Source organism: Piliocolobus tephrosceles, chromosome 19 (genome assembly GCF_002776525.5).
Source record: "Piliocolobus tephrosceles isolate RC106 chromosome 19, ASM277652v3, whole genome shotgun sequence".
Classification (NCBI taxonomy): Eukaryota; Metazoa; Chordata; class Mammalia; order Primates; family Cercopithecidae; genus Piliocolobus; species Piliocolobus tephrosceles.
Window position 1 is genome coordinate 50,059,347 of NC_045452.1, and position 22,364 is coordinate 50,081,710.

At 38.6% G+C, this 22,364-nt stretch overlaps 1 long non-coding RNA gene across 1 annotated transcript in view; it reads right to left on the minus strand.

The window, feature by feature from the left end:
* The window catches only part of LOC111524912, a 90,665-nt gene extending 71,378 nt beyond the window's left edge, over positions 1–19,287 (minus strand). Inside the window, exon 1 of the long non-coding RNA XR_002725908.1 lies at positions 18,530–19,287. This is a non-coding gene — a long non-coding RNA (uncharacterized LOC111524912). The remainder of the gene's footprint in view (positions 1–18,529) is intronic.
* Between the last annotated feature and the right edge of the window lie 3,077 nt (positions 19,288–22,364).

Genomic DNA, 22,364 nt, shown 5'->3' on the forward strand with positions numbered 1-22,364 from the left:
CTTTTGCATGAGAGATCAACTTTTCCACATTTCAATGTCTCTTTATCTGTTTTCCAAAATCATCTTAATTCTATAATTGAAATGTAAATATATCTAAATCCCATGAAGGTATTTGCACATATTAGTGAGCATCATGGGCTATTCTGAGGTGATTCATGCTTAAGAGAAGATGAATATTCGTTTTTTTTTTTTTTTTTGCATTTTAGCACAGAGAGTTATGAAAAATATTTTAAATGTATTTATATTCCTTGTTCTTTCTAAATTATATACCTCACAATTTTGAGATTTCTCCAACCAGAGACAATTAGTTCGGTGGAATTATCATGGTGTACCATGTTTCAAAACCTAGAGAGTGTTAGAATATCTGTGCATGATTTGCTAAGAGGTGACTTGAACCTCATCTACTTCACCTTCCTTCAGTTTCCATTCAGAAGGAATACAAAGATTAATAGGGATTTATTTGTATGTTTGTCCCCCCCACCCCCTCCCCCGGGAAAACAGCTGGAGCACTTCTCTCCCATTCTTATATTGCCTTAGTTCAGACTGCTATAACAAAAATATCATAGGCTGAGTGGCTTAAGCAACAGAAATGTATTTCTCCCAGTTCTGGATGCTGGAAGTGCAAGACCCAGGTGCAGGCTGAATCAGTTATGTCCTCACATGGTGGAGAGAGAGGAAAGGAGCTCTCTCAGGTCTCTTAAAAGGGCACCAGTCCCATCACAAGGGCTCCACCTAATTACCTCCCAAAATCTCCACCTCCTAATACCATCATCTTAGGGATTACAGTTTCAGCATATGAATTTAGGCGGGGCGGGGGACACGCGTTCAGTCCATAGTGCATGCCAAATGAGAGTCTTGAGAGTAACTGCTTATAGAGATTGGGGTGTCTGGCAGGAAGGGAGTAAGACAGCTTAGCACTTCCACACCCTTCCCATCATCCCCCACACCTAGCCAGCTGGTGGCAGCTAAATTGGAGCAGGTTCTAGGCCTCAGCAACAGCATGGGCCCTGAGAGGAACTAGAGTTTCCTGGACTTACAGGGACACAGGACAGGTGCCTGATTCTCACCTGACAAAGTCTAATGACAGGCTGGCTAGAGCTCCCTTCTAAGCAAAGTGAAGAGAAGCTGTCTACACCCTCAGACTCTGTCTGATGCCAGGTGCTGAGTGTTCTAGGGGTTAAATGGAGACTATGGAAGGTAATCATGTTGGGAAGACTTGAAAGGACCATATAGAAGGCATCTGCCTGACAGGGCAAAGCAACCCCTAAAGGAGAGGCTATAGGAGACTCTCCATCAGATGAGGTCGCTAAGCAAAGCTCATAAGCAGTCATCTGATCGCATAGCTTACTTACTCAAGCGATATCTCCTTTTAGTTTTGATTTGTATCTCTCTAGTGACTGGTAATGTTAAACATCTTTTCGCATGCTTATTGGCCATTTATATATCTTCTTTGAAGAAATGCCTATTCAAGTTCTTTGCCCATTTGAATCAGGTCATTTGCTGTTGTTGAGTTTTAGGAGTTCTCTATATATTCTGGATACTAATCAATCCCTTCTATGAGTGCAAATGTTTTCTCCCATTCCGTGGGGTGTCTTTTTAGCCAGTTGACATTTTCTTTGATGTTCAATTTTAAAATTTTTTCATGAAGCCCAATTTGTTTATTTCTTCTTTTACGGCCTTTGCCTTAGGTATAATGGCCACCAAAAGATCATTTTCAAATCCAATATTGTGAAGCTTTTGCCCTGTTTTTTCTAAGATTTACATAATTTTAGGTTTTACATATGGATCTTTGATCCACCTTGAGGTAATTTTTATATATGATGTTAGGTAAAGATCCAACTTCATTATTTTACAGGTGAATATTGTTTTCCCATGGGCTGGACTGTTTGATATCTGAAAATGGGATCTTTAAGACGAATTTATCCATAGACATGATAGAGAAATTCTAAAGGGGGTTTGAAAGAACAAGACTGATTTCTACTTGGCCTCCTAAGTCCAGCCCATTCAAAAAATTGGTTATATAACCAAAGCACAATTATCAAGTCATGAAACTGGTTTCCTGTATGGTATATAAACCAATCCTAAAGGAAATACTCGAAGAAAAAATAATTTTAAGAAACTCCATTAGCAAGACATTTAAAAAATAAAGAGCTCAAAGGGAGCATTGTGGAGGCTATCATATGTACTAGTTCATTATCTAAAGGCTTGGCCAGTGGTACGATGACAGGTAGGCAACGTGTGCCTCACAAAAATGGGTCTCCTTATTTAGACTAATCTCAGATTTTAAACATCAGAAAAGGATAAAATATTTCATCTTTTTATCACAAAATAAATCAAAGGGCTCAGTAAAGTCATTTAGAAATAACATAAATCACAATAGAAAAGAGAAGATCTAGACGTATGGCACCAGCAATGATTTCACCTCCTTCCCTGTGCTCATAATTTCCTCCATCTTTTTTCTATATAGAAACTTGCCTCACAGACCACATGTGTGAGGATATTTTGGACTTTATATCAAGCATTTCTATGACTCATATAACATCATCTAATGGACCACTTACATCATTATTTCCAAGAAAATAATCTCTAAGGAATGGCACTAAAAATTTGTTCTCATCTAAGTTATTAAAGGGTTTTTTTCTATATACATAAACTAGAAAATAGTATTAAGACAAAAATAATGCTTTAAATTTTATGTTAACACCATTAAGAAAATATTCCTAAGGTTGCATTATCCAACTGTGTAGCCACTGGCCACATGTAGCTATTTAAACTTAAATTTTAATTAATTAAAGTTTTAAAAAAATAAACATTCATTTGGTAGTGGCCACCACATTGGACAGCATATACATAGAAAATGTTCATCATTATAGGAAAAGGTTTTTTTTTTTTTCTTTTTTTGGAGACAGTCTCACTCTGTTGCCCAGGCTGGAGTGCAGTTTCATAATCTTGGCTCACTACAACCTCTGCCTCCCGAGTTCAAGCGATTCTCCTGCTTCAGCCTCCCGAATAGTTAGAACTACAGGGATACATCACCAACCCCAGTTAATTTTTGTATTTTTAGTAGAGACAGGGTTTCCCCATGTTGGCCAGGCTGGTCTCGAACTCCTGACCTCAGGTGATCCACCCATCTTGGCCTCCCAAAGTGCTGGGATTACAAGCATGAGCCACTGTGCCCAGCCTATTACAGAAAGTTGGTTTGGACAATGCTGTTCTGGAGTTTCAGAGCCAATCACTTTGGAAAATTAGAAAAACAACTCATGTTTTCTGTGCATAACTAGGTTCTTAACATCTTAATGCTCAGTGAATTTGAGCTTTTGTAAAGTAAGAAGATATGTGATGTCACAGGCTTGTAAAGGCAGAATATTATTCCTCAATTTAGAGGCAGGCTGAGTTCCCTTGAAACTTTATTTTTAAATTGCTGTATTAAGGCCAAGAGACAGGCAAAAATTCAAAGTTGCAAAACTTCTTCCTAGAAGCCTGAATGCCCTTCAGATTGCTTGCAAACCATGAAAATTCAGCACTGAGGGATTTAAAATGGTGAGTTAGTGATCTCATGCCCTTAGTTTTTTCACAGAAGTTTTCATGGTTTCTCGACTAAACACATAATACACTTCTTTGTATCACATTTTTCCCCATATTTGTCATTTTCACTTCCCTTTTACATGATTCATCTTTTAATATATTAAGGCTACATTTTTTACTGGCCATGCATAGATATTTGTGACAATATTAAAGAAGGGAAAACTTACAGGAATTTTTTTGAATTCTGTTATCTAGAAACTCATTTACTTGGAACAAGGAAAATTATGAGTTTTGAATCATTGAAATTTTATTCAGCTCCCCTTTCCCACCAAAGAACAAGTTGAATAAATCTTTGTCAGAATTTAAATTTGTCTTTAACTGCTTCCTCCAGAAACATGCAGAATATTAGATCATCAAAAATTACATTCATTTGTCTAAAGAAAGCATGTTCAAATCTCAGAAGTTTTATGTAATGTCTAACCAGAATACGTGATTTCATCTACCTACGGTGGAAAAATCTGTATGTAGCATAAAATTTCTCATGATATTCTTAAAACTTTATCCTAGGGAGACTGGAAGGAGCAGGTACAGTGTCTTTACAAGCAATGTGGCTACCAAACCCCAGCAACACCTCAACCCCATCCTGGAGCAGTGGCGCCGCTAAGGAAGCATCTTTTCTAGAGAAATCTGTACATGGGTTTTTGGTGCTTATTTTGGCTATCACTATATGGTTGACAGTCTGGTATCTGAAACTTTTGTGTCTACAGCCACACCAATCTGCACGTGCCCAATCTCATCCGAAATTAAACTATTGTGATAATGTTATTTTTTGTATAGGCAGAACTTAGATTTTTAACTCCTAGCAACTTTATTAAGTGGAAAGGGATTATTAACACACCCAGCCCCATACCCTGTCCCTTCCTATAACTAAAGACCTAGAGAGACTGACTTTGGAAAACTAATTGACAGTTCCTATGTTTTGAATGTCCCCACAAAAACTCATGTTGAAATTTAATTGCCATTGTAAGGGTATTGGAAGATGGAGCCTTTATTTAAGAAGTTAACACTATAAAGAAAATACAAGGGCTCTGCCGTCATGAATGGATTAATGCCAGTATATTGGAAGTGAGTCAATTATCACAAGAGTGGGCTTCTGATAAAAGCCTAAGTTCGGCCCCTATTTCTGTCTCTATCTCATGGGCAATCCCACCTTCCACCATGGGATGCCACTTGCCAGATGCCAGTGCCATTTGGACTTCCTAACCTCCAGAACCATGATCTAAATAAACTTTTCTTTATAAATTATCCATTTTGTTACAGCAGGAAAGAGATGAAAACAACAACTTATGGAATTTTTAAATTTTTCTAAAGTTTACTGTGGTCTTCTGATAAATTTCCGAGGTCCAGGCATAATATTGGCATAAAATAAACCACATATAATGTTAGAATTCAGAGAAGGAAAAGAGGAACAAAATTTCAATGGAAGTGAATGGTAAAGATTACAAATTTCCAGGAAGAGAAGTATTGCAAAGAATTCCAGTTGGGGTAGACAGCAAGAGAAAGGATGTAGAAGAAATGAGCTTAAGATATGTCAGGAAGAGGAAGAATGCAAAAGGCTGCAATCAATGCTTTTCAGACTTGAACCTGCATAGGAATCACATTTTGCTACAATGCAGCTTTAGATAAAAAGAGTCTGGATTAGGGCCTGAGACTGCATTTCTAACAGGCACTCAGGTGATTGCAATGCTCTGCTTTCATGGGCCACATTTTGAGTAACAAAGCTGCAGTCAACTTGGTTACCATAATCACTGAATAACTCACATTTGTGTTGCTCCTTTGTTGCATAGGACGGTCCCTCACATAATTTACCTCTTTCAATCACTAGGTGTGTAAAACAGGATTCTGTGAAATGTCCAGTCTTCTTTTATCTATGTTATGGAAACACAGGGAGGCTTTGAGGACTCAGCGTCACACCACATTCCTGGATTTTTAAAAAATCCTCCTTTTAACAAGTTCTAAAGATCATCTCAAATTTTCTACACTTGCCTTTCCCAAATTGGATGTGATTAGATATGCCAGTGATAAAAATGTTTCAGGCTCAAATAAGTTTGAAAGTGTGAGTTAAACACAGTTAGAGGTTTCTTTACTATAAGACTCTCAGAGTGTTTGATAGGAATGTACATCAGAAGTCTTTGAGAGATTTGACCACACACATAACGCTTTCTTTGTAGTAAACCTATTAACACCTGCTGGAGAAACTTCCCTGCATTGTGAACAGTGAGGTTTTGACTACTAGTTCTGAGGTCTTATTGTTCTTAACTTCGTAGATACTACTTTGACCAATGTAATCAGTGACCTATGCTTAAATATAAGTCATTGCTAAGAGAGTTTTCAAAGCTGTCCAGGGCATCCAGTTAGAAACAGTGATCACCTTTTCACCAGTCGATTAGATGGGGTTGAGCAAAGAACAGCTACTGTAGAAAACACTGGAAAAAGCATCATGCTGAGAATGTACAAAGGACATATAATACAATTAGGATATTGAAAACCATCATTTTAAAGGGTGCACCATAGCTGTAAACCGTAAGAAAATGATATTGACAAACAGGACCAGTCTACTGTGCACCAAACAAACGCAATAGCTCATCATAAGCAAGCAGAGAAGTGACCAACCCAAGACTGAGGTTTATACAGAAGTTTTCCAAGCACAACCCATAGTGTCCTGTAGTGACTGCCTTTGTGAGTGAAGAGAAAGACCAAAAACTTTCCAGCACAAGACTTTGGAAGTCTGACCTCACCTTTCCCCACTATGATGACTAGGAGAAAAGTTTCTAACTATGTAAAATATATAAAACTCAAAGCTACAAAAAATACCTCTTGACCTTTCTTTGGACTGGTTATGTTAAAATAAATTGTGAATTGAGGTTTTGCCTACAACAAATGGACATAGAGCAATCACAAGCTACTCTCGATAATGAATTCTGAGTAAGCAGAAATGAACTCCTTTTTTTTGAGACGGAATCTCGCTCTGTCGCCCAGGGTGGAGAGCAATGGCGCGATCTCGGCTCACTGCAAGCTCCGCCTCCCGGGTTCCCGCCATTCTCCTGCCTCAGCCTCCCAAGTAGCTGGGACTACAGGCCCCCGCCAACACGCCCGGCTGATTTTTTTGTATTTTTAATAGACACGGGGTTTCACCGTGTTAGCCAGGATGGTCTCGATCTCCTGATCCACCCTCCTCGGCCTCCCAAAGTGCTGGGATTACAGGCGTGAGCCACTGCGCCCGGCCAAACTCCTTTTTTAATATAAAAAATAAAAAGAATTTTAACCAAACTGACTTTCTCCTTTTACACACAGAAATAATTGATGCTTTCAAAGTTTAGGAGAAAATTCTACATATGCTGTCATGATAGCTAATGAGTTTCCTTGATATCTGTATTAGTCTATTTCCACGCTGCTAATAAAGAGGTCCATGACACTGGGCAATTTATAAAGAGGTTTAATTGACTCACAGTTCCACGTGGCTAGGGAGGTCTCACAATCACGGTGGAAGGCCAGTGAGGAGCAAAGTCACATCTTCCAGGGCGACAGGCAAGAGAACTTGTGCAGGAGAACTCTCATTTATAACACCATCAGATCTCGTGAGACTTATTCACTACCGCAAGTACAGTAGCGGGGAAACCGGCCCTATGATTCAACTGTCTCCACCTGGGACCTGGCAGGGGTTATTACAATTCAAGGTGAGAGTTGAGTGGGAACACAGGTGAACCATATCATATCAATATCAAAGTTCCATCTCATAGAAAATTGGTATGCAATGGTTCTCAAAATTCTACTGCATCAAAATCACCTAGAGAGCTTGCTGGGATCTACCCTGGAATTTCTAATTCAGTAAAACTGGGATGGGGCCTAAAGAGCTGCATTTCTAACAAGTCTCAGGTGATACTGATGCTGCAGGGCTGAGGGCCACAATTGAATACAGCTGGAAGGGATGAGCCTTAGCAATCAGCTGTTCCATATCTTTGCCTAAAGATCTGCATTTCTAACAAGTCTCAGGTGATACTGATGCTGCAGGTCTGAGGGCCACAGTTGAATACAGCTGGAACGGGATGAGCCTTAGCAATCAGCTGTTTCATATCTTTACCTTACAGATGAGGAAGCAGGGCATAGAGAAGAATTTATCACTGAAGGCAAGGCCTGCAACAGCTACCTTGAACACCCCTGCACTCTTCTCTGTCCTTGTCCACTGTTTCAGTCAGGTGTCCAGGGTCTCCAAATGTTATACTTCTTCTCCCTACACTCTTCTCTCCATTCCCTTATCAGGAAAAACTATGAAAACTTTACTGTGGTCAAAAAGATTACCAGGACTCTGTCTATCCATCCTTCTAGTGTATCTTTGCCTTTTACTCTCTTTCAGCTACTTCACTACTCTCTATATTGTCAGAAACTGATAATAACACAAATGATGCTTGCCTGAAGAAATGAAAGTGAATTGGGCCCTGTGAAATACAATTGATTATTGGGCTGTAGGTATTAACCCAATATGCCTGTAAAATGATTTCAGCATTCTCATTTCCCTCTGTGTGTATGTGTATTTAATTCTCTTTTGAATGTATAGTATCTTAATATTCTTCACAGTAAATAAAGAGTTAAAGTCTTTGGGGTGTGTTCATTTACTATTTTTATAACTTTTGTATCATGGTTTATGTTTTTTAAAAAACTTATCTTTTAATATCCTAAAAAAGGGAGTACTTCTTGAATGGTAGAATAAGGACCATCAAAAATCTGCTCATCCGTAAAAGCAATGAAATCAGTGGCACAAATTGTCAAAATTAACTTTTTCAGAATTCTGAAAGTTAACTAAAAGATTGCAAAATGTCAAGGAGTGTTTAGTCAGGAAAAATGGCTGAATCTTGGTTAGACCAGTGAGCTGTTTTGTGGCATTTTAACTTGACCTAATCCCACTCCCCCACCCCAATGCCATGGTAACATTGAAAACCAACAGCCTCGCAACTATGGTAGCTATGAAAACCAGCAGGCTGGCAGCCACTGGAGAGGGTCAAATGGATATGGATAGAAAACTTCCCCCAAATCTCATAATTGTTAAGACTTGAACTGTGTGGCAATTCACTGAAAATATCCATTCTTGGAGCTTTTCTATGTTTGACCTAACCCAGAATTTACTCTGTGCCAACAGCCCTATCCCTAGGGCATTTGTTTAAAAAAAAAAAAAAAAAAAAGGTGCCAATTATTTCACATTGCAGCTGCCTGAGACAATGTTACTGGTTGGAGCTAACAAGAAACTGACCAAAACACAACAACCAAGAAATTAAGATGTTTATAAACGACTTTGGAAAGCAAACACATATTCCTGCAAATACAGAAGGTCACTCACATGTGCAGGGCTGTGTACCTGCACAGGAAAGACCTGAGAAGATCCTAATTCCTCACCTCTGTCTTACCTTAAGATTCCACACAAACAGGAAGAAAGCTTAAGGCAAAGTTGTAAACGGCCTGTAGGAATATTAAAGATATACCCCAACCCACACATATATCCCATCACCCAAAACTGCAAAACTTATTGGTTCAAGGAATATAAGGAAATCTCTGTCTAATCATTAGCTGACTACCAATCTAACCAGGCAGAGACTTCAATGGCTGCATATAATACAGACTTTACAGAATTAGTGCAGGAAAGTCACTAATAAAAAATAATAATAGTAAGAGAAAACAGCAACAATAACAACAAACTTTGGGGAGAAGAGAGCATCTGATTTCCCAAGTAGACATATTATGTAAAATATCCAGTTTTTAACAAACACACACACACACACACACACACACACACAGAATGTCCCATGCAACAGAAAACAAGCAGTAAATTCTCCTTGACAAAGTCCAGACTTTGGATTTAGCAAACAAAGATTTTTATTTTGCTTTTTGTTTTATTATTTGATGTTTTATTTTAGACTCAATGGGTACACATGCAAGTTTGTTGCATGGGTATACTGTGTGACACTGAGGTTTGGAGTATGAATGATCCTGTAACCCAGGTAGTGAGTACAGTACCCAATAGTTGTTTTTTTTTTTTAACCCTTGTCCCCCTCCCTCCCTTCCTCTTCTAGTAGTCCCCAGTGTCTATTGTTGCCATATGTATGTCCATGAGTACTCAATGGACTCAAAGTCAATAAACAATGACTTTTAATCATCCAATGAACTAAAGGAAATCACAGCTAAAGAATTAAATCAAAGTGTGAGAACAATGTCTCATCAAACAAAACTATCTATAAAAAGATATAAATTATTGTTTTAAGAGAATAGAAATTCTGAAGTTGAAAAGTATAACTGAAATTAAAATTCACTAAATGGGATTAACAACAAATTTGAACTCATAGAAGAAAGAATCAGTGAACTTGAAGATAGACCAATTGTGCTAATCCAGGACCAGAAAGAAAAAAGATTTAAAAAAATAATAACAAGCTTCAGAAACCTGTGGGACACTATCAAGTATACCAACATATGGCAGTCTGAGAGGAGAAAAGATTGATAAAAAAGACAAAAATATTATTTGAAAAAATAATAGCCAAAAATTTTCCAAATTTGGTCAAACATATACACAGTCAAGAATCTAAATAAATTCAAGTAGGATAAACTCAAAGAGATCCACAGTCAGTTACATTGCAATCTGACTGTAAAAAGACAAAGACAAAGCAAGAATCTTGAAAGCAAGAGAGAAATGGCTTACCACATACAAAGGATTCTTAGTAAGATTAACTGTTGGCTTTTCATCAGAAACCATTGAGATCAGAAGGAAATAGGAGTTAATATATTCAAAGTGCTGAAAGAAAAAGATTGTCATTCGAGAATTCTATATTAAGCAAAAGTGTCTTTCAAAAATGAAGGAAAAAGTAAGATATTCCCAGATAAACAAAAACTAAAATAATTCATCACTAGCAGACATGCCATATAAGAAATACAAATCACTCCAATTACTAAAATCAGAAATTATAAAGAACAACATTAGGATGTTTAAAGAAATACAAGGATTATAAGAAAATACTACAAACAACTGTGTGTTAACAAATTAAATAACCCAGATGAGGTAGCCAAATTCCTAGAAAGAAACAAACTACCAAAACTGACTCAAAAAGCAACTGAATATCCAAATGGACCTATACTAAGTAAAGAGATTGAATTAGTAATCCAAAAACTTATCACAAAAAGTCCAGGCTCAAGTGATTTCAATGATGAATTCCACTGAATAATTTAGAAAGAATGAGGATCACTCACAGACTTTTCTGAAAAAGTGGAAGAGAAAGGAGCATTTCCCAGTTAATTCTATGGAGGCCATATCACCATAATACCATAATCAGATATAGATATGAAAAGAGAAAAAACCACAGACTAATATATCTTATGAATATAGATGCAAAAATCCTCACCAAAAGTGTAGCAGGCCATAATGAACAACATATAAAATGGATGATACACCATGACTAAGTAAGATTATCCCAGGAATGCAGGATTGGCTCAATATAAGAACTCTATCAATATAATATACCGTATTAGTAGAATTAAAGATAAACCCACATAATCATCTCAATAGATTTTCTTAAAGCAATTGATGAAATCCACCCCCCACCCCCACAGCAAACTAAGCATAGAAGAGAAGTTTCTCAACCCAATAAAGGGTATCTATGTAAAACCTCTAGCTAACATCATGTTTAATGGTGAAAGAAAGTTCAGCAACAAGATAAGGATGTTAAGGATGTCTGCTCTCACCACTTCTAGTCAACATCATATTGAAGGTCTAGCCAGAGCAGCTAAGCAGAAAGAAAGAAAGAAAAGGTAAGCACACACATATCCCATCAGTAAAGACTGGGAAACTTAGTATTTCAAAGCATTTAAGAAAATCTCTGTCTAATAATTAGCTGACTGCTAATCAGATCAGGCAGACACTTCAGTGGCTGCACATAAAAAAGAACACAGACTTGACAGATTACAAAGGAAGAAGAAAAATTATTTCTATTTGCAGATGATGTAATCTTGTATATATAAAATCCTAAGGAAAATCTACCAAAAAACTATGAGATTCTAATAAACAAGCATAATAAGGTTGCAGAACACAAGATCAATATATGGAAATGAATTTTATTTCTATAAAATAGCAATAGACAATAAAAAATACAATAAAAATTTTGTTTGCAAAAGTAAAAAAGAAAACCTCAAGAGTAATTTTTTTAAAGTAAAAGACTTGTACAGTGAAAATCTATAAAAGATAATTGAAAGAAATTAAAGAAGATCTAAATAAATGGGAAGATACCTCATGTTCATGGATGAGAAGACTTACTTGTGTTAAGGTGGCAATATTTCACAAATTAATCCACATATCCAACTCAGTCCTTTTCAAAATCTCAGCTATGTATTTTCAGAAATTGACAAGCCAATCCTAAAATTTGTATGAAAACTCAAAGGAACCACAATAACCAAAACAACCTTGAATTGTAGGACTTAGTCTTATCAGTTTCAAAACTTACTACAAAACTGCAGTGATTAAGACAATGTAGTACTGGCATAAGTATAGACATATAGATCAACAGAATAGAATTGGATTCAGAAATAAACTCTTACATTTATAGGTCAAATTATTTTTCAGCAAAGATGTCAAGAAAATCTAATGAAGAAACAGTAGTCTTTTCAACAAATGGTGCTGGCACAACTAAATATCCATATGCAAAAGAATAAAGTTGAAGCCCTACTTCACACCATATACAAAAATTCATAGACCTAAACATAAGGGGTAAAACTATAAAAGTCAGTCATAGACCTAAATACAGCAGGTAAAACTATAAAAGTCTTAGAAGAGGCCCGGAGCGGTGGCTCACGCCTGTAATCCCAACACTTTGGGAAGCCAAGGTAAGTGGATCACCTAAGGTCAGGAGTTTGAGACCAGCCTGGCCAACATGGTGAAACCCCTTCTTTACTAAAAATATAAAAACTAGCCAGGTGTGGTGGTGGGCACCTGTAATCCCAACTACTCAATAGGCTGAGGCTGGGGAATTGCTTGAACTCAGGAGATGGACGTTCCAGTAAGCCAACACGGTGCCACTGCACTCCAGCCTGGGTGACACAGTGACTCTGTCTCAAAAAAAAAGTCTTAGCAGAAAGCATAAGAGTAAATCTTCATGACATTGGGTTAGGCAATGGTTTCTTAGATTTGTGAATCCAAAGGTACATGAGACGGGTCTCAATCAATTTAGGAGGTTGATTTTGCCAAGGTTAAGGATGCACCCATGACACAGCCTCAGGAGGTCCTGATGGCATGTGCTCAAGGTGGTCGAGTACAGCTTGCTTTTATACATTTTAGGGAGACATAATACATCAACCAATACATGTAAGAAGTACATTGTTTCCATCTAGAAAGGCAGGACAACTTGAAGTGGGGCTTCCAGCTTACAGGTAGATTTTAAAGATTTTCTGATTGGCAATTGGTTGAAAGAGTTAAGTTATTATCTAAAGACCTGAAATCAATAGAATGGAATGTCTGGGTTAAGATAAGGGGTTGTGGAGACCAAAGTTTTATCTTGCAGATGAAACCTCCAGGTAGGAGGCTTCAGAAAGAATAGATTGTAAATGTTTCTTATAAGACTTAAGGTCTGTGTTGACGTTAATGCTGGAAGGCTTTTCCTGAATTCCAAAAGGGAAGAGGATATAAAGAGGCACTTCTGACTCTCCCTTCCCATCATGGCCTGAACTAGTTTTTCAGGTTAACTTTGGAATGCCCTTGGCCAAGAGGAGGGGTTCGTTCAGATGGTTGAAGGGCTTAGAATTTTATTTTTGGTTTACAGACTGATACTGTTTGGCTATGTCGCCAGCCAAATCTCCTCTTGAATTGCAGCTCCCATAATTCCGTTGTGTTGTGTAAGGGACCCAGTGGGAGACAACTGAATCATGCGGGGAGTTTCCCCCATACTGTTCTCACAGTAGTGAATAAGTCTCATGAGAGCTGATTGTTCTATAAGGGGAAACCCCTTTTGCTTGGAAACCCCTTTTGCTTGGCTCTCACTCCTCTCTTGTCTGCCACCATGTGAGATGTGACTTTCACCTTCTGCAATAATCGTAAGGCCTCCCTAGCCACAGGGAACTTTTGAGTCCAATAAACCTCTTTCTTTTGTAAATTGCCAGGTCTCAGGTATGTCTTTTTTGTTTTGTTTTGTTTTGTTTTTGCTTTTGTTTTTGTTTGTTTTTTGAGATGGAGTCTAGCTCCGTTGCCCAGGCTGGAATGCAGTGGTGCAATCTCAGCTCACTACAACCTCCACCTCCTGGGTTCAAGCTATTCTCCTGGCTCAGCCTCCCAAGTAACTGGGATTACAGGCATGCGCCACAATGCCTGGCTAATTTTGTGTGTTTGTGTGTATTTTTAGTAGAGATGGGGTTTCACCATCTAGGTCAGGCTGGTCTTGAACTCCTGACCTCAAATGATTCATACACCCTTGGCCTCCCAAAGTGCTGGGATTACAGGTGCAAACTACCATGCCCGGTCATGGGTATGTCTTTATCAGTGGTATGAAAAGAGACTAATACACAGATATAGCACCAAATGTATAAACAACAAAAGAAAAAGTAGATAAATTGGATTTCATAGAAATTTAAAACCCCATTTCTTTTGTTTGTTTTTGTTTTTTGAGACAGAGTCTTGCTTTGTTGCCCAGGCTGGAGTGCAGTGGCATAATATCTGCTCACTGCAAGCTCCGACCCCCTGGGTTCATGCCATTCTCCTGCCTCAGCCTTCTGAGTAGCTGGGACTACAGGCACCCACCACCACGCCTGGCTAATTTTTTTGTATTTTTAGTAAAGACAGGGTTTCACCATGTTTGCCAGGATGGTCTCAATCTCCTGACCTCATGATCCACCTGCTTCGGCCTCACAAAGTGCTGAGATTACAGGTATGAGCCACTGCGCCTGGCCTAAAAACCCCATTCCTAAGGACATAATCAATAAAACAAAAAGACAATCCAAGAATGGGAAAAATATATTTGCAAATCATGTATGTAATCAAAGACTGAACACACAATGCAGAATATATGAAGAACTCTTAGAGATCAACAATAAAAAGACAACCCAATTAAGAAATAAAGAATTTGATAGACATTTCTTCAAATATGTCCAAATGACCAATGAGTACATTAAAAAACGCTCATCATTAGTCATTAGGGAAATACAAATAAAAATCACAATGCGACACCACTTAACACCCACAAGTGAGGAGCGCAACCAGTCCTCACTCTCCTAGGAGGTATGACACTTCATTCTGTTCCTCACCAAGACCATCACTTCCCACTGCCCCACATTTTCCCCTGCCTCTCCTCTATTTTCCCATCGCTGGTGATAGAAATGACCCAGGCAGTTGCTGCAAATTGAAAAGGGAAAGTTTCCTGATCCCCCTTGCAGGACATGCAACAGAGGTGTGGCTCGCCTGTTCAGTTGACACCACTGCTCAAAACTCTGATGGGAGGGGAAACACACAGACTGACAGGTGTAGGAGCCAGGGTGAGTAATTTGGGCTCCAGCCCCCCCGTAGTATCTAGGGGTGCATCCCTGCGGCCCCTTTCTGCAAGGGAAGAGGACCAGTATGGCAGCTTTCTGTATCTGAGCTCTTACTCAGCATCCCAGAAGAATCAGGTGACACATGGGCTTGAAGGATGAATGTGGGGTTTTATTGAGTGATGGAGGTGGCTCTCAGCAGGATGGATGGGGCGCTGGGAGGGGGATGCACTGGGAAGATGATCTTTCCTGGAGTTTGGCTGTCCAGCAGCCGAACTCCCCCCAACCACCCCCAGCTGAGCTCCTCTCGGTGTTCAGACGTTCCTTCTCTTCTGTCTTTCTCTGCTGCGCTGTCTGCTTGTCTCCTCATCTGCTCATCTGCTTCTGGAGCCTGGGGTTCAGGGTTTATGTGGGTACAGGATAGGGGGACACAGTGAGCCAAAAGGCAACTTTGGGGGCACGTAATGCCTGTTCCCACTTAGGGCCACGGGTCTCCAGGCTTAAGGGTGGGGACTTTGCCAGGGAACCACCCTCTTCTACCCAGTATTTCCCTGTCTTCTGCCCATATCAAAATCACCTTCTCTCCTCCACAGCAGAAGTCAGGGTTTTCCCCTCTTCCTTCCCAGACTTATCTCTGCAGCAAGTATTTTTGTCTCCAGAAGTCCTACTCTCATTGCCCAGCCAAATGGCTAAAGGAACATCATCACCCCCACATCTGTTAGAACCCTGGTGAAGGATGGGAAAACATGTCCCTGGTAACCAAATGGGAAAGTCAGCTGAACCTTCCCCACAGAAACAATATTACACACACCTCAGCCATTTGAGTGTAGGATATGCTTGAGTGGATAGTCTGGCAGTCCTAACAAGCATCGAGGATGTATACGTAAAAAATGGAAACGGTTTCACTTTCAAACAACCAGCTCGTAAATGAATGTTTGGATCAGACCCATTCTTCTGTTTTTCAGTCAAATAATTTTTTATTTTTTATTTTTTGGTATCTAACCTTGTTTCTATTCTTATTGTTGTCAATCAAATCAATGCTGCATTCCTCCAGAAACCGGTGAGTATGTTTTGAAAACTGCGCTCCTGTGACCCAGGACCTTGGCTAGAAAGAGTCATCGTAGCACAAGCGGAACATGGAGCAGGGGTTTTCCTGAGGGTGTGGCAATAGCAATGACTCATGCTACTTCCTTTTTCTAACCCCTTCCATTAGTGGGGTGGGGGAAAGTCACAGTCAGACCTGGGGAAAGCCGTCTTTATTTAGAGGGTGCCCCTAGTGTAGTGATGGCTTTTTGCTTTCTTTTTGCCACAATGCAAAGCAGGGAAATAAAAACACACAACAAGATAGCGAGAGTTTAGAACTCTAACTATAGGACAGCCAAAAAAGGTCATTTATAAAATAATGCAACATACACTAAAATTAGTTCCTAGTGTATGCAGAAAAGAAAGTCAAATTCAGCACATTTCTTTTTGTGTAGTCAGGTACTAAATGACTCTTGCAGCATATGAAGTGGATAAAGAGAACAAAGACAAAGCAGAAGAAAGAAGAGAGAGGAGTGCAAAGAAGAAAATAAGTGTAGACATAAATTAGCTTTTCAGTGGGGTAGTCTAGATACTATCTTAGTTCCCCAAACAATGTTTACTTTGTGATTTCATTGCATGACTCTTTCAGATGTTTTCTCTCTGAACGGCTAGAAATCAACAGTTCTAGACTCTAACTCTGTAAAAGCAAAGGACTCAAGTCCTCTTCAAGTCTTTCCACTTATAAAAAGGGGAATAAATGAGAGTTTTATACCTTGTGAGCTTTTTAAAGCATTTCACAGAAATTAAACATCAGTGATTACATAAAGCTATATATAACTTTTTAAACAGAGGGGAAAGAAGTCAAGTTATTGAGGAAACCATAGCCAAAGAAGGACAGCTGTTTAGTTCCCTGAACCATGCTTCTGAAATACTGTAATTGAGATCATTCAGTGAAACTTGTTTGTTTAAATTTTTTTTCCTTATTGAAAAGAGGGGCTGAGAGGAAGAAAGGCATGAACTGCTACTTCACAAATTAGCATAATTATATCCACTGTATGTGGTATTATGAAAATTAAATTTAAGAAATTATAGTTAAAACCCCAGCATAGTGTCTGGCATCTGTTAAGGGATAAAAAAGACTCAGGTGTCACAGTTTTTATTATGATTGCTGTTATTATCATTGTGATTATTATAGAGGGGGATCTGTGAGTTTTAAGGAGATTGCTGGTAGTTGGATTATTTACCCGAATCATTCCAAATGCTTATATTGTATTTCATGGACCATGTACAGAAAACAGAATGACGGTTCCGTTTTTGTGTCAAATTGTAATTAGTTAATGCCATGCCCTCAAAAGAAACCTTGATTTTTATGTTATTATCCAAAATGAATTTCATTCCCAAACTCTTGAACCTTTGACCTGTAGGAGATAAAAATATGCCTGTTTGGCATAAAGATTATTTTGAGCTGATGATTTTGAGAAACTGCAGACACAGGAGAAGCTCTGAAAACAGAGTAAAAGTTACCCTTATGTAAGAAAAATTTGTATCTGTAAAGGAAATCTCCATTTGTAAGTGTCTTCCTCTCCGTACCAGGATGAGAAGGATGACTAAATCATCAGAGACTCAGTGGAGAAGGCACCAATTCAGATCTGCATAACAAACTTTACCTTTGCTTACTGTGTTCTCCTGGGCATCTCACCATAACTGGCCTTCCCCTCACCCCTCTGTCTTTGTTTCAGTGGAAGATAGAATTTAAGCCTGAATTCCAAGCCATGTCTTTGAGATTTGCTCATTTCTCTAAGTTTCTCCCAGGTATACAGCAGATATACATGTTATGAAACATTGGTTTTTCCCTCGTTAATCAGTCCTTTGTTGCAGGAATCTGCCCCAGCTAAAAGATATGCAGAGTAGAGAGAAATGTTTCCCCCTACAGCCCCCAGTACTTAATTTTATTCACTAATTTCTGGATCTTGATTTATTAATCATTAAAAAGGTGCCAGATTCACCAAAATCACCCTGATAAAGAGACAACATGTAGAGAAAAAGGGTGAAAGACTTTGTCTCGCTCATCCATCTGGGTTATCTGTGCCTTTGTTTGCCTCTGACTGGTCTATTTCACAACTCTTTAGACACAGAAGTTACGTTGGAGAAAATTGATTGGAATGCAAATAATCTCTGTCCATGAAAATGCAAATTGGGTTTGTGTGGATATTGACCAGTTTTGCCAGTTTTGCATTTGTTTGTAAATGCATTTCACATTCCTTATTTGACCATAAATGTGTGGTTCTCTTTTGAACTCCTTGCAACATCTATTTATCACCGTATTAATTCCTGTGTTAAATAAAATCTTTGACACATGTTTATTTTATATTGCATGAAAGTTGTAATTTTATCCTCATTTAAAATGTATTCTTTAATGAATATAAAGAGCAAACTTAACATGATTCATTGAGGAACACATCTGAAATTCAAACATGTTCCTTTCCTTGCAAGTTTTCTCTCCAAGGCCAGAATGGCATCCTTCCTGTGTCATCCATATAGTCATTGTCAAAGAATCAGTCAATCAAAGATGGCTTTGTAAGCTTGCTGTGTAAATAAAAGAGTCCTGAACATTTTTTAATAGCTTTTTCTGTTCAGCAAAAAACGACTTGCAAGCCTAGGCACGATGGCTTACGTCTGTAATCTCAGCACTTTGGGAGGCTGAGGTGGGCGGATTGCTTCACCTCAAGAGTTAAAGACCAGCTGGGAACATGGTGAAACCCCAACTCTACCAAAAATACAATATAAAAATAAAAATTAGCCGGGTGTGGTGGTGCATGCCTGCAGTCCCAGGTACTCGGGAGGCTGAAGTGGGAGGATCACTTGAGCCTGGGAGGCAGAGGCTGCAGAGAGCCGAGATTGCACCACTGCATTCCAGCCTGGGCGACAAAGTGAGACCTCGTATCAAAAACAAAAAAACAAAAACAAAAAACAAAAACAACCTGCCAAGCTTCTAAGGCGACCTATTGTTCCCAGTGGTTACTCCGATTTACTGGTGGTGAATCCATAGGCGTCTGCAGCAACTTCAATTCTTGCGTCCTCAGAAGAAAGAATTCGACTGAGGGGCATAAAGCAGAAAAAAAGACCAAGGCAAGTTTCAGCACAGGAGTGGAAGTTTATTTAAAACGCTTTAAAACAGAAAAGAAAATTCACTTGTAAAAAACCCAAGAGGGTGCCTGAAGGTCAAAAAGAGAGCTTTAACCTTGATCCTAGGGCTTTACAGGCTTGCCACTTTCCCGTATTTCTTCCCTTAGGGTGGGCTTCCCGCATGCGCAGTGCCCTCCTTACTTCTGGGAATTGAGCGCACAGAGAGTTCAGGAAGTTGTACCTAGGCCCTTCTGATCCTGCCTTCCCTTTTTTCCGGTGGAGTGCCCCGGAAGGTCATACTCCGCCAACTTGTCTCTTTGTGTACATGCCCAGGAAGCTGCTTTCCCTGGCATCTACATTCAATTAACACTTTAATGTTAACAGCTGTGGATCATCAGGAGCTTGTCTCTCCCTGGCACTGGCTGCTGAATTATCATTGCTAGAGAGTGAGTGTGATAATTGTCAAACCATCCCCGGACATTCCTAGTGGGTGGGGGAAGAGCCCTCTCCTGCCCCACTCATGTCTATCTAACTACCTGTAACAATATAAGTAAGTTGTTAACACTTCATAAGTAAGCATTACCAAAAGGAAAGTGAGATCTGTTTAGGGGGCTTCTTGGAGAGAAGATTTGCGAACAAAATTTGGTTTAAAAGAGGATAATGTTAGTTCACCTCATCGGAGTGTATGCGAAACAAACTCTTCAATGTTTTTATTAAAATTTGACTAATGTCTTTTGAGACAGCAAAATTTTGAAAAATTTTGTTTTTAGTTTTTATGTTTACAATTGTATTTTAAAAATTATAAGAACACAACTGTTCAGCTTTTCTCTAGAGAGTATGTTGCTAACATTTTAGGCCTTTCTTTTTACTGAATTTAATTTTACGTAATTACAGACTTTAGTATTTTATAGCTATAATACCATTCCAGTTATGTAAGTAATATTTTATGTAATTGAAATAATTATGTGGGAGGAATTTAGTCAACTCAACTGTATAACCATTCGTGTAGTTTATAAATTATTAAAAAAGTTTTAGACGTATTTCTATGTGAATGTGTGGTGTTTTGGCAAAAACAGCACCAAACTATAATCATGTAAGCAGCTGAAGGTTTTAATGATTTAATGAAGATTTAATTATTTAATTTAATTTAATAAATAATCACCATTTAATAAATATGACTAATGATGTTTGTGGTAGCAAGTAAAAGAATTTGTGTTTGTTGGCCGGGCACAGTAGCTCATGCCTATAATCCCAGCACTTTGGGAGGCCGAGATGGGTGGATCACCTGAGGTCGGGAGTTCAAGACAAGCCTGACCAACATGGAGAAACCCCATCTCTACTGAAAATACAAAATTAGCCGGGCACGGTGGTGCATACCTATAATCCCAGCTACTCAGGAGGCTGAGGCAGGAGAATCGCTTGAACCCAGGAGGCAGAGGTTGCCGTGAGCCAAGATGGTGCCATTGTACTCCAGCCTGGGCAACAAGAGCAAAACTCTGTCTCAAAAAAAAAAAAAAAAAAAGAATTTCTGTTTGTTATCAATGTGATTAGTGTGGAACATTTAATAAAAGGTTACAGAAACCTAATGAGAGCTTATTAGGATGAAATATGTGTGTTTTACAAACTATTAATATTTCTCTTACTTGTGAGTATGTTTCATGCATTGCCTGTTATTAACCTTATTAGAAAATGAGATCATTTTCATCAATCACCACTCAAGCATCATCTCCTTCCAAAGCCACCCTTGATGTCCACAAGACAGAATTAGATGCTCCCTCCTGTCTGTTCCCACAGTGAATCTGCCATAACTGCATCATAATTATTGTTTATCTGTGAGTACCTATCTATAGGTGTGGTAAATGGAAACAAAATAGATGTTGAAGTCAAACCAGATTTGAATTTCAAAATAACCAATTGCTAGTTGAGTGATCATAGATGAGCAAATAAACATTGTGAAATTCAGCAAGATGCACATTAAAATCATCAGAGTATATACCATAGTATTATAGTATTGTTGTGAAGATTAAGAGAAATAACATATGTTGCCACCTGGAACACAGTAGGTGCCCAACTTTATTATATAAACATTTCCCCCTCTTCTTAGATTACAAATAAGCTATTTATATCTGTTTTATTCCATATTTACTATATAATGCTAAACATATGTTCTAACAGAAGAGAAAGATGAAAATTACAAATGCCGTAGAAGTTAATAACATTTCCCACACCATCACATCTTGTTTTGATAAGTCATCATTAGTTTTCACTTTTCCCTCAACTTTGCTAGACATGCTGTTTTGACACCAGTGTTTTTTTTAAAAAACGCAAACATTGAGCAATGTATGACCCTTGCAAAATGCTCCTGGTGTTTCTTCTTCACTATTTCCAGAGAGAGACTAATGTTCAAGCCTAATTAACCAGGTAAAGATAAAACATTGGCCCAGGCAGAAAGATCTAGTTCTGCTTGTTCACAAAGTGTGGCCAAGGCGAAGGGGGCAGGGTGCCCAGGAGACTGAGGCTTTGGAACATATGGAGTCACCAAGCCCTGCCCAACCCTCTAGTTGGGTTTCTCACCACCCGTTCACACTCTGGCCAAACCACACATCAGCCAGTCTCTGATCCTGCCACAGTCTCACCTTTTCATTTGAGGTTTCTTCTATCAGAACTGCACCTCCTCACATTTTGTCTTGTGATCTTTGCAACTCAACTTAGTTCCTATCTTTTCCAGAAAACATTTCCCAAACCATTTACCTTTCTCTAATACCTCCATTCCATCCCTGAAAAAATGAAAAAAACAAAAAACAAAAGCAATCTCTTATGGCCCCAGTTCTTCTCATTTAGGGTTGATAAAATACAGGATATCCAATCAAATTTGAATTTTAATAAGCAATGAATACTTTTTAGTATTAGTATCTCCCAAATAGTCCATGAGATATATACATACTATTTGTTGCCTACCTGAAATTCAAATTTAACTGGGCATCCTGTATTTTTATTTGCTAGATATGGCAATCCTATTCTTTTGTCTTGTGTTGTAGTACTCTATTATGTCACATGTCTTGTATTACACCGTTATTCACGATTGTTACTAGACTACATGTTCTCTGAAGCCAGGAACGGTGTTCAATTTTTGGTTTCACCACAACCTC